Here is a 14,508-nt window from a genome sequence, read left to right on the forward strand (position 1 = left end):
GGGTGAACCCTCCTCAATACTGCCTGTGCCACAAAAGCGGTGCGATGGACATCCAAAACCGATTCCCCCACTTAACCAAAAAACCGTCAATTGTTCATCTGAAAGTGAACCCGCAAAAATTAATCATTTTCTCTATAAAATGTTGCGAAGCCCTCTTTTGCCCTTTTTTCACGCGTTCTCTGTGTAAATTATGTAAACCATTGCAATCCCTGCGAACACCAAATTTACCACCAGACTTCCAAGTCCACTCCAGAAGATGTTTCAGACAACCCAGCTGACCTTTCAGTCAATACCAGGACTACACCAACCACTGCAGCTACCGTGAACCACCATTTTTAGAGCCAATTCATCCAATTTCCAGGTATTTCACATGAATTACTACTTACCCCTGCAAATTTCAAAACCTTTAGCCTGTGCAATGTTTTAATTAAAACATTGATTAAAGAATACTGCCAATTTAAGAATTGCTTGCTTAAACCCTCTGAAAATCCAAAAACCTTTGATAAATCCCCCACAACCTCATTCAAATCCATAAGAACTAAATTATGGATGCCCCTATCACCATGGACATTAGACCCATTACCACTCCACATTTAGACCTAGACCATCTTCCCCTGGCTGACAGGGATTTCCAAATCAAGGACACAACTTCAATAGAGCTCATGCTAAAAATTAATTGCTTAAGCAAAGACAAACACCTGAACCATACATATGATATTGGCCTCTGGGAGTCCAATTTATCCAAATACCAGTTCCCCCAAGTTCATATCTTTCCTGAAATCGTTCATATGTGCTATGCATGCTACATCCCCAACCATAGAGCCATAATGTCTCATGACAAGAAGGATCTATTCACTATCACAGTTGAGTCCATTAATGAAATGGTGCAGCTCCAACCAGGGCCAAACCTAACCCCACTTTCAATTGGAGACCTGTTGGACCAGTATCCCAAGCTAAGCCTATCAAGATTGGCCTAGTTGTTCCAAACCTTCATTAGAGAGGAAAAACACATCCCTAAGGACTCCCCTCCATATGTATCAACTATTTTCTTTCAATGGGGCTAGTACATTGTAACCATGATATCATGTGTTTTGGGTTACACTACAAGTGAATACATTGATGAACTTATTCTTGCTTTCATGTCCATTTATACCCCATGGCAGCCTACTGCAATCACATATGACTTTGCCAAATTCATAGCTGATAGGATGCATGAGCAGTTCAAAAGAATGGGCAATGAGAGAGTATTCAAATACTCCTTTGTATTATACTATCTATTTCTGTATTATCAATCAGATAAGTTTCCTTTTACTCTCCATAAGCTTGACACCAGGGGCCAGCCTAGATCTGTCATTTTTTGGACCCCACTTTTCGATGAGTATAGATCAACTTATACATACTCTGACTTCATAGATTCTTTTGTGTATCCAATCATGACTATGCTCACTGGAAATCCTCCACCTAGGATAAGTTTAGATATAAAAAGAGTCCTTCAACTTTCCAAGCAAACCAAAGTGGGAGCTTGGTACGTTTACCAAAATCACACAAAAATTAGAATATATGGTTGCCTGCTTGCACCATATAAGTTGCCAAGATACCTCACCATGAGGTTGTTTTCCTTAGAATATTACAGGCAGATCATCAATGTAGATGAGGTCAACTTTGTCAATGCCAAGAAGAAGGCCAATTTCAAAACCAAATACCAGTTAGGTCCCTTCATATGCAATTCTAGAGAGGCAGGGAAAGAGGCAAACCTGATCCTGCAAAGCTTGAAATTCCAAAGGATTTTTGTATGGAGATATGACCCTTTATAATTCATTACGAAGAAAAGGAAAAATGTCAAGCTAGGACCTTTTATCCGCCACCCAATACCATAAATAGAAGCATATTCCAATCAGACAGACTGGGTGGAAAATAACTTAGTAGAAAGCGACAGCACAAGGGTAGATGTAGAAAATTCACTAATTGATTTAGAAAAGCAGCTTGATGAGAGCTCTTTTCTGCAGGTACCAGAAGAGCAAGAAAGAGCCATGAGCACCCCTCCAGTCAAGCAGAATCCTTAGAATGAGGAGAAAAATCCAAAAAGAAACAGAGAGGGAGCTTCCACTTTAGGAATGGACACCTCTAATTTGCAGCAGGAAACAAGTCACAGCAAGAGGCAAAGGCTCAATCCGGCCTCTGAATAGGAATATACAGAAGGATCAGCACAGGTAACCAACACAGAGGTAGACAAAAGCAGGCCCACAAGTCCATCTGAAGACATACAAGTTCCTTCCACATCACAAATTCAGATGTTGGAAAGGCATATTAGTGTGGAAGTGTCTTCCTTTAGTAGGCCTACTGACAAAGACCAAGACATAAAAGATAGGTATAAAGAATTTAAAATGAGGAATGAGAAGCTTAAAGCCCAAACATATTGTCAATACCTCAAGCTCACTCCCACAAATCAAACAAGGCTAATGTCAACCTTTGACATCAAGGAGGGAAAGCTACATATGTATTTTATCAAGCCTACAACATAGCAACCCAAGACATCATCAAATTACAAGAGGGTTGACTTTGAAGTGTTGGCAAGGGATATTCATCCCATAGACCAGATAGAACTACATAAACAGGTTGGAGAGATGATATACTCCACCCTAACAGGTAAAGCCATAGCTACCCATCAGCTACGAAACTCAATAAACAACATCTCAGCACAGTTTCAGTTGGAGAAGGCCTCCTCACAGGCCACGGATACAAGGATTAAGTCATTGGAAGACTTGGTTGTTGAGTTGGGACATGATCCCAAAGATATAAAAGCTACTGAGCAGCTGATAATGAAGAAGAACGATGATATTGCTGCACTAAAGAAGCAACTGAAAATTCCCCAACTGCAACATCCTCAAATGCTAGAAGTTTTGGAGAGTCAAACCAGACATGAAGAGTTGATGGACTTGGTCCTAAATCTAAATGATCAGCTAAAGGAAACAAATAAAGGATTGGATAATTGAATCCAATTGAAACAAACTGATATTGCATCAACTTTTGCAAATGTCATCCCTACAGTGTCTACAATAGTCCCTTCCAAGCTGGCAGCTTCACTTGCACCAACAGCTCCACCTGCCACATCATTACCAGTTACAACAGAATCTACAACAACAGGAGACGATGCAGATAAATTAGTCAAAGCCATGAATGAAATGTCCATCCAAGCCACTGAAATGAACAGACTAAGAGAAAAGGTGGCAAGTTTAGAAATTGATTACAAACTTGCCCAAATTATGCAAAAAGAAGAAACTCAGAAGGCCAATAGGATGAATGAAAGAATCAAAGCTACGGAGAAAGACTTGACATTGGAGAAACCCCTTGGGCAAGCCAAGGAACTGTTATGGGTCAATATTATTGACTCTGTCAAGGATATTTTTCCATCTATTCAAGTTATTTTTGAGCAAACATAACCGATAAATATAGCTACAGTAGCTATTCAAAAAGTCAAGGAGGAATTGGGTGACATGCCTGAGGATGCCAATAGACTCATCCACTTCCTTAATAGAAAAAATAGATATGAGCTTCAGGAGCTAAATATAGAAGACTAAATTGAAACTATTTTGGAAATAAGAAAGGTTCTTTCCAAGAGGAACCTAATGCTAAACTTGGAGGAAAAGTGCAAGAACTTGCAAGTGGCCATTGGTAGATTCATGGCCAAATTCCAAATTTTGAGGGAGAAAGGATTTCCTAGTCCATTGGTCATCAATGACAAGATTATGACACAACAGGACCATGACAATAGACTCAGGTAGTTGGCTAAAGAAAAAGCTAGCACTTCATCTATTAAAGCCCTGCCAACATGCAAATTTTTATATAACACTTTTGAGAACCTGTTTTTCCTCCAACATGAGGTAAAACACTTATTCATCACCAAGCCCAATTTTTCCAAGTATACTCAAGTTGATGAGATATACCGAAGGATGATGAATGTCAAACTACCTGATGCAGAATGGTGGGAAAGCATGACTGATTTACTGTGAGAAATTTATAGTAAAAAGTTACCGCACAGTAAAAATAGAGCAACCAGGTAAATAGATGAAAATGGGACAGCAGGGTCAAAGAGTATCAGGTGAAAGATAAAAGTCAAAGAAGATGCCAGCGTAAAAGACCACAATAGCAAGCCAGCATAAAGGGCTACAAATCCAACCATAAAAGCCAGCAGTACCACATAAGAAGGGACAACAAGAAATAGTTCAATAGCTCTCTCTATCTTCTTGTAAGAAGATATTTGTATTTCCTAGATTAAATCTCAAGTTTTTTTTGAGATATTTTGTAATAATTTTTGTATAAATACTTCACCATTCGAATTATGTAGGGTGGATTCTTAGACATTTCTATAGACCTTTTTGATCAAACACTGTAAGTTATTGTATCACTGTTTGGAACAGCAAGCTGGATTAATGAATAAAGACAAGACTTTTCACTGGATTCATGTGTAGAGCGAAATGCAGACAAGTATTTTCTCTTGTGTTGTTATTTTTCTTTAAAAGTTTTTCCACAATCTTTAATGTATCCGAAAGATGAATGCTATAATATGGAATGATATCTGAGATTTTTCTTCATTGCACTATGTTTTAACTATTATGCATTTTAATGTTTTCTGCTAATTATCTAAATTAAGGAATTCTTGATTGCTCCTTAGTCTAGGTAGTCTCCCTGTAGTCTATAGCAAAGGATTCTTAATTGCCCTTTGTTCATTATTATCCTCTGTTCCTCATTTTAATCCTGATCCAAGAATTCTTAAGTGCTCTCTCACCCTGGTTAAGATTATTTCACCCATCTAGCCCAAAGACCTGCACTTTACTCTACTAGCTTGCCCTTTGAACACTCTAGTGAGTTAATTCCATTTCTGCTGCCCTCCTTGTTGTGGGGAAAAATGCCTATGCAGGACGATCCTATCCACCTAAGGTGTGACAGTGCCTTAGCAACAAACAGAGACAGCTATTCTAGTATTCTTCCTTTATGAATTAAGAATGAAGAGAGATGGATGGACTAACCGGTGTCTTCCGTTTTTCCCTCGATCTAGCTTCTCTTCTTTTGGAGAGTTCCCAGCTACTTGCCTTCTCGCTCGCCCAGCTTCAAGAGGTTTCTGCAAGATCACAAGAAGAGAACACTACACAATACATGGATTCATATTCATAACTAGTTCAGGATTAGAAATAAACTAAACATACTAATGCAATCATACATCAAAAATACATCAGCATATAGGAGAAACCAAGATAGCTTTATTGATGAATAACAAGGTTCAGGAAGAGATACAACCCAGAGGGCTCCAATCCAGCATCTCATTCCTAGCAAATGGAATTCCTATCTTCACCCCCTTCAAAGCATTAAGCACCCAATGATTCCAATCTCAAAGCAACAACAATTCTTTGCAATAACAAAATTCCAGCCTTTAGATCTCATGGAGGAGAGATCCATATATAGATGTTTGGAGAGAGGATGAGTCAGCTTGAGATCTGACTAGTGTCCTCTCCCTCTGTCAGTTCTTGATTCCACTTGGAGGTTCTTGCTTCCACTTGGAGATTTGGAACCTCTTACTCATCATAGTTGAATTCCCTGAGGCAAGTGTCATTGAGGAAGATTTTGGAAGCTTCCTGGGCTTTGACACCTCGTGGAATGAACTTGCCACATGTCAACTCTCGCTCAGCACAGGTAGCCAGTGTTGGCTTTGACATTCAGTGCAGGTAGCCGCTGTTGGCTTTGACATTCAGCGCAAAAAGCTAGTGGAGCCACTGAATTGATCCTGAATTGACTTGTTTTTGAGCAGTTTCTGGTGGAGAACTTCTATGAATTGCTGTGATTTGTTAGCCTTGTTCCTCTAGGGGTAGGAACAACATGTTTAGGGCTTTGGATCCCTTAGATTATGGACATTTCATGCTCAATGCTGTAAGGCACAAAAATGTCTATAACAGTTGCCCCCTAAAGTATGAGGCCGTTTATCGGGTGAAATGCTTTATCAGGGGGATCCGAAGTTCATCCAATGCTGGGAGGAGACCTGTAATAAGATACAATACAATACATTATTTTTCATACTGCTTTCATGATCTAGCTGAGGCGGGAATTCCCATGCTCAGCTTTATAAATTCATTTTTCTGTACATAGAACAGACAATCGTCTGATGGTAGACTGATAATTTTGATGAAATTATCATCCTTTGAGTAGGATGATTATCTGCTGTAATGATGTACATGTCAATGCCTTTATCTTTCCTGAATATATATCGCAGCCCAGATGGATGAAACTAGATCCGGGGTCTTCAAACTCGTTTGATCTTCACTCTAAGTACAGGTCGATCCATGTGAGAAATGTTCTGAAGTCGAACATGGAAAGACATCTCTTGATTATCGGTCAATGATGTAAACCGTTAACAAGCGCGAGAGGAATCACCGATAATGATAATGACCCTCAAGGTACTGCAGTACAATTCACGTGGTGTGAATAAAGGACTTGGCATCGAACACCACGCAAAATCTTTCGGTCGAAGGTCATTGATGTATACCTGTCGCCGGAAGTGAGAAACTTGCCATTGAGGCATGCAAGCTTCAAAGTACTGAAGGGGTTGTTCCTCGATCAACTTCTTGGATAATGAGCTGATGTCGACAAGAAGCGATCCGTCAAAGGAGGGCCTTAATGAATCCCACATCAGTGACACGGAACGGAGCTAATGATTTTGATGGAGGTGAAAACGATCTGTGACATATGATTCAGGGTGGCGGTCATGAAAGGATGAAGGATAATGTACAGTAGTGGATGGGACACGGTTGACTTTTCTGAACGACTTCTCTTGAACATATGGCGACACTGATGCGATGGATTGGTAGCATTACCCAAAATATGGATGGTATGCCGAGACCATGGATGTGACCGGTGAATGAAACAACCCAACCCGATTGTGGTACGGAGGAAAAGTGTCATGTTCAAGAGCGACTTGCTACCATCAAAGTTTTCTTGAGTTTCTCCCAATTTTTCCCCAGTCATTGCTAACCAGTACCTCTTTATTTTTGTCAAGCTTGAGGAGGATAAAATATTCTTGTTCTATAACCTGCCCTTCGGGCAAGCCCATCGCTATGTTTTAACGAGCCTAGCGATAGTGAAACTCGTTCTCGTCTAAAGACAATTTTGTCACTATTTAATGATTTTAACGAGTCTAACGACAAAGATAACTCGGTCCTTTTCATTTTTAGAGAGTCTGAAAAGGTACATAAAGTTAACTCCAAAAGTCCTTTTTCGTCATCTAATCCCTTTAGTCTGAAAAAGTATAAAACAATACAGAAGGGATGAGTTTTCGATAGTTTTAACGAGCCGAACAAAACAAGTGCTCGATCTTTTTGTGCAATAATCCCTCAGGTCCAAAAAGATTAAAATCTAGAGGAGGGATAGCACTTCCGGTCGCTTTAACGAGCTGGAAGGCAAAAACTTGGTAATCTTTTCATATTTTACGAGTCAGATGAAAAGAGCTTAAAGAAGACTCGTCTTTTGAGGAACGAGTGTTGAAACAGGTTAGCAGCTGATTCCAGGTACAGGTTGGAATTTTCCAATCATGGCAGTGTCACAAGGATGGCTAGGTGAAATCACTCTTCGCAGCTGTTCCTCAAAATGGGTAAACAATCATATGGAGGTGAACGATCGGCCAAATGAAAAGTGGAGGTGACGGTGCAAACACGACCAAGGCTTTAATGGCTGATAAGGTTACATTCACGGTGGTTATTTACTGGGTAGTGGTTCATTTTTTATTTTAAAATGAGCTTAAACGCTAGTGGAAACACTTGCTCATTGCTTATGTTTATTTTTTAACGAGCATGAAGTCCGCGTTAAAACTACTCGGATCTTGCGTTTATTTTTTAACGAGCATGAACTGTGTGCAAAAACTGCTCGATTATTATATGGTCAAATTTTGATTTTTTACCATAACTAGCTTTGCCCTTTTCAACGATAGTACTGTATCCTCAATTGTTGCATCAAACTAGTTAGAAATGAATAACATTTGTTTGAAAATGAGATTAGAACCCTAATATTTTGCTTTGAACTATGTAAAAAGCAATTAAAAAGTGTTTTTACCTCTCATTTTACCATTTCATTTGAACTTGGTTTGTTGGAGCTTTGGAGGTGCCTCTTCCCCCTTGATTTTCATCAGCTGATTCCGGGAGATTCTGCGGACGATTTTCGGCGCCGTCTGGACCAGGTAGGAGCTAAACCCTAGCTCTTTCTTTTCATGGTTTCCTTTTTCCATTCTGTGCCTGTTTTCCTGTTCCCCTGAGCCCCTGGGGTTTTGTTAGGGCGCTCTGCCATCAGCGCAGGTAGTTCACTCGAAACCTGCGTTGAATGTCAAGCTGCATGAAGGCAGTTTGACCTTCAACGCAGGTGGAACACTAGCCAGTTGCGTTGGGCATAGAAAAACAGTTCTGTTGCACAGTTTTTGATGAAAATTTTGCCAGTTTCTCATCAAATCCAAGATCTTACTCTTTCTCTTGTTTGTTTTGCAGGGAATTTTGAGCAAAATGACCCTTACATGGCGAGAACGACAAAATGAAGAAGAGGACATGATTGCCCTCCATGACCCTGTCACGGTGAACGCGCTGCGGAACTGTGGCCTGCTGAAGTTCTTCCGTATCTCTAGTATGAGAGCACAGATCTCCTTACTGTAGTATATGCTTGATGCTTGGGATCCTATCAACCAAGTATTCCAGATTAGGGGCAAATCTATCCCCCTGACGGTAGTAGACATTTACTTCTTGACTGGCTTGTCGAGGCGGGGTGCTCCCATTTCTTTGTCAGGTTCGGCCCGAGGGAATGATTCAGTGAGAGATTATGTCCGCCAGTACTGCAGGGAAGGATCTCAGCCGAGCAGAGATGGCAAGGTCGTTATCCGTGAGATTGCTGACAGATCTCTCAGGTCCATTCTGTATACTATTGGTAGGATGGCCGGTAGCGCATCTCTTCATGTTGCCAACAGATCCTATGTGCAGCACGCCTTGGAGTGCCTCCAACCGAAAATATTCAACTGGTGTGATGCAACACTTCTTCAGATGAAAAGTCAGTTGACCAAGGTAAAGGACGGGAAGCTGAAGAACTTTGGATTTGGTTCTATTTTGACTGCCTTTGCCTTGGAGAAGATACCACTGATGCAGCCTCAGTATATCGCACTCGACTTGCCTTCTCCTACCGAGCCACGCATGCAGAGATGGGTTGATCACATGTCTAGGCATGCTAGTCAATCTCAGATTTCTTTCACTGATACCTTCTTCAGGTGGTTCGAGCGTCAGGAGATGGTCTATTCCGAGTATCCATATGTTGGTATGGATTTCCGAGGTGATCTGGACCTGGTACTACCGGATGGTGAACAGTGGGGCGCTATTGGTAAAATTTTCGACCATATCACTGTTTATTGTTTTTATTTATAATGTCCTTGTGCTTTATTCTATCAAGACTTTAATCAAACTCATGTGTGCATGCAGATGTTGGTCCTGTTCGTCCAGCAGTTCGCCCAAGAGCGCCAGTTGCTGCCCCAGCAGGGGAGACTGCTGGGAGGGTTATTCTTCGTGACCTTGACGTGGCCGAGACCCTTACAGCTGTGTAGGAGCAGGTTGAGAGCCTTACTCTCGGCATTCCCGATGTGAGGATCGATGAGTTACCTTTACAGTTGCAGCGGCATACTACTGGTGTGCCTAGACGATGGACTCGTCTCTTACGCATGATTGCACAGGCCATGACGTGCTATCATGAGCATCACTAGGCTAGGGTGCCCCCTAGCATTTTGAGTTTTTGGGTCATGCGACCGATTTTTGTCTTGGTTACAAAACATTATGTATAAACGATAAACAGCTTATATATATATATTTTGATTTTCGGGGTTTATTTTGGTTGAGTTATATAATCCATATGTACAACATTGATGATGTGTCTCTTTTTATAAATGTCACAAATGTCTATCTAACACATAGTTTGCTAATGAGTCGGTTAATGTGTTTAAGTTTCTGGAAATATGCTGGTATTGACTTAAATCAAACTGTCTTTCCAAAATCTTAACCCTTAGGAACATGCAATAAATAACTGGGATGCGGACGGAATATATACCATTGAGTTGTAGTATTACGAGTTGTGAGTCTAGCCTGACGATTAGTCGGCATATACCATGGGTAATGGCATCAGAGAGTAGTTCTATCAACGCACTATACTCAGCGATGTTATTTGTTGATTGCCCGATACATACACCTATGAAACTTACTAACTCGCCGCTTGGATAAAAAATGGCCCAGGCTGCGGAGGACAGGTTCCGCGAACTACGACTCGCTCTGTCAGCATATCCAACACATGTCTCCAGAAGGTTTGACATCTGCAATAAATGTAAAAAGGTGGATTACTCGACCAAAACAAACACTTTAGCGAAAACAAAATACAACAAAAGCATACAGGTTACTATTTAAGCATAGTAACGCTTGAGGTACAACCCATTATGGGGTTGCGCCAGTGGAATTCCATCATAATCCATTAACTCGTAGGCTCCTTTTGCTAACACTCATTTAACAATATAGGGGCCCATCCATAAAGAATTAAATTTACCTGCTCCCAATTTATCGGATTCTTGGTCATAAAGCAAGACCAAGTCACCTTCTGAGAAGACACGGGGTTTGACATTTTGTGGAACTGTGCCTTGACTCGTTTCTTATGGGCTTCGTTAGCCAAGGCGGCATCACGACGGGTTTCATCCAATTGGATTAACTCCAAGAAACAGGCCTCTTCTTCTGAAGTTCCAGGGAGGAGATCAATTGCGAGTTTAAGAGACGAGATTTCACACTGGATTGGCAAGATTGCTTCCAGGCCATACACCAGTTGGAAAGGTGTGAACCCAGTCGCATTCCTTACCGATGTTCGGTAAGCCCACAAGGCTAAGTACAGGATTAGGTGCCACCTTCTTTTGTGAACTCCGATCATCCTTTGCAACATACGCTTCAGGACCTTGTTGATTGCTTCAACTTGTCCGTTGGCTTGCGGATAATACGGGGTAGAGCTGTCATGAGATAGCCCTAGCTTGGCAGCTAATTCAATCATCATGTGATTGCGAAAATGCAATCCATGATCTGTAACTATGGCCTGTGGTACGCCGAACCTGGCGACTACATGATTGAAAAAGAAAAGGGCAGCTGTTTCACCAGTGTTATCTAATGTAGGCATCGCCTCAGCCCATTTGGTAAAATAGTCAACGACGACTATAATATACCCATGCCCCCCGATCGAGGTGGGGTTACATGTCATGAAATCGATGCCCCATTTGGCAAAAGGCCCAACAACAACTATTGGCTGTGAAGGTGCAGGTGGTCTTCTGGTTTTGCTATCAAAAATTTGACAAGCATGGCAACTTCTGACTGCGGTTATGCAATCTTTGAACATGGTTGGCCAGAAGTATCCTGCTCGTAAGATTTTCTGTGCTGTAGCATATCCATATTGATGCCCTCCACACGCGCCTGAATGACACTCATTCAGGGCTTTTTCGGCCTCTTCATGGGTGAGGCACCTCCTCAGAACTGTATCGATACCACGACGGTAAAGCGTATCACCGACGATCATGTAGTCTTTTGCTTGGTATCGTATACGTTTCCGTTCTGAGTGAGAGGTGTCAGGCCTGAACTTTTGGGTTTGGAGATAAATGATTATATCTCCATACCACTCATTGCTTGTAGATATCAGAAACAAACTTTCGTCCACGATTGATTCTTCGGATGTTTCATCGTTGGACGACGATGGGAGATCGCACAATAATTCTGCGAAGACTAAAGCTTTCTTTGATTTGGATTTTACAAATTCCAGATCAAACTCTTGAAGGATCGCTATCCATTTTGAATATTTGCCCCCCAAGAACTGTCGCGACAATATATAAGTCATGGGGTTGCAATCTGATAGAATGGTAGTTTTCCGAAAGAGGACATAATGTCGAAATCTTTGTATCGCTTGAACAACAGCGAGTGCTAGCTTTTCAACGTAAGAATATTTGCTTTCTGTATCATTTAAGTTTTTACTTAAATAATATATTGGATGTTCAATTCCATCGACTTCTTGAACTAAAACCATCGCAATGGTCGTATCCGCTACAGCCAGATACAGGTTAAAATCTCTTTGATAGGCCGGGGCATACATTAATGATGCTTTTACTAGAGAATCTTTCAGAGCATCAAAGGAAGCTTGCGCCACCTGATCCCAGACAAAAGGTACATCCTTTTTCAAAAGATGAGTATAACCTTTAGCAAGTTCTGCGTAGTTTGGAATGAACCTCCTCAGAAAGTTTGCTTTCCCTTGGAGTTTCTGAATCTGAAGCAAATTTGAAGGTGGAGGAAAATTAACGATTGCCTGAACCTTGCAAGGGTCGAGACGAATCCCATCCTTAGAGACTACAAAGCCAAGTAAACGACCAAAACCGACGCAAAACACACATTTGTGTGGATTGAGTCTTATCTTGTAGTGTCGGGAACGTAGAAAAATCGCTCTTAAATGCTGCGGATGATCAGTCCGCTTTCGCGAATGAGCCGGAAGGTCATCGAGATATGGTTGAACGATGTTCTTGATGTCATGGAAGGCATAATTCATTGCCCTCTGAAACGTCGCCCCTGCATTCTTTAAACCAAAGGGTAATTTTCGATAAGCGAATGTGCCCCACGAACAAATGAATGCAGTCTTTGACTGGTCCTGTGGACGGGTATTTATTTGATTATACCCGGAAAATCCATCCATGAATGAAAAGATTTCACATCCGGCGCATTCATCAATTATCTGGTCGATGAAGGGTGTAGGGTAATTGTCTTTCGGACAAGCTTGGTTTACATCCCTATAATCGACACACACTCTGATTGTCCCTTGTTTCTTCATAACAGGGACAATATTCGATACCCGATCGGTTAGAGGAACCGGGTAGATGAAACCAGCATGGAGAAGCTTTTCAACTTCTGCTTTTATGGCAGCGGCTTTCTTGGGGTGCACCTGCCGAAGCCGTTGTCTTACTGGTTTGACATCAGGATACATCTTAATTTCATGTTCAACGATACTCGAGTCAATGCCTGGCATTTCATCATATGACCAAGCAAAGACATCTATGAATTCGCGAAAAAGAACGTTATATATTTCCAGTTCTGAAGGAGAACACCCTTTGCCGACATAAATATTCTCTACAACATTTGTTTTAGTCGAGATATTTATGGCTATAGTCTCTTCAATATTGGATAGGAATTCAAAAACTGAAGGGTGATAAAGGTCATGCTGAGTATCTTCTTCATATTCTGGAAGAAGGGAACGATGGTGGCAATCATTCCATGGTGCCCCCTTAATCAACATTGATTGTAGAATTCCTTCGTCAGTCCCATGCACTTTTGACCAAGGATCTAATGGGGTACCATATTCTCTAGACCTATCTACCCAGACGCTTGATGATCGTTGACTTGGGTTCGCCTCCCATGCCCGAAACATTGATTGCTACAATATTTCTATAGGGCTTGGGGGCAAAACCGTTTCATGATCCATGTTGATATCGTCTTCTGAGATATTCGTGGAAGATATCATGTTGCAAGCTCCTACCAACGTTACTTCTCCTATATAGATTGGAGGTGGAAGTGCGAAAGTTCCCATTAATGTGGGGTCTTTCAGTAGGCCTACTCCGATGTCTTGAAGCGAATGGTTGCTTCCATGGATCATGGGAATGCCTCCTGTAACTTGTGAACCATTAGGGAGGAAGTCTTGTTGGTCGAAGATCGTAATCCCTCCTTGAAAAGGGAATGCGATCTTCCTAAAATAAGTCGACACTACAACTGCCATGGCATATATCCACGGTCTTCCCAGTAGGATGTTGTAGTCAATATTCCCATCGATGACTTCAACATCTATTTCTACTGTTTTTTCCCCCAGTTCAACCTTCAAGTTATTTAGGATACCGCATGGGGTATAGGTCCTTCCGTCCAATGCTTTCAATGTCATCGAAGATCGCGACAAGGTCGGAGACCCTAAAGTTTTCCAGCAACTCATCGACATAATACATGTAGATGCCCCCTCATCAATAATTGTTCGGTGAACAGTTTTGTTGAGGGCTTTCACTTGTATGAGGAAAGCTAGTTGAGCTGGTAACTGGGGATCGTATCCTTTGTGGTCGAAGGATACAAGATTGGAATCCTTAGGATCAACCCCACCAATAGCCGATAACAAAGCCTGCCTTTGGGATGGGCAATTTTGTAGTACTTCAAGAGTCGACATAGCGGATGGTGATTGGGCCAAATCTTCCACTATGTTATAATGCTGTGCCGCTCTGGCGCGAGGATTAAATGTCGACTTGTGTACTACTCCCTTTGGCGGTTTTATTGTTAATTCAGGAATGATGGGCGGTACAACTTCTGTCGAAGTTGTTGTCGAACTACTTGGTTGATCTTTACCTTTGTCGTTCGACAGCTGCGGATTCCCGTAATCTTTGTTCCTTGTCGAAATCAAAGCATCATTTTG

This window comes from Pinus tabuliformis, chromosome 5_1 (genome assembly GCF_031772625.1).
Source record: "Pinus tabuliformis cultivar Carrire ecotype Pingquan chromosome 5_1, CPIR1, whole genome shotgun sequence".
In the NCBI taxonomy this organism is placed as follows: domain Eukaryota; kingdom Viridiplantae; phylum Streptophyta; class Pinopsida; order Pinales; family Pinaceae; genus Pinus; species Pinus tabuliformis.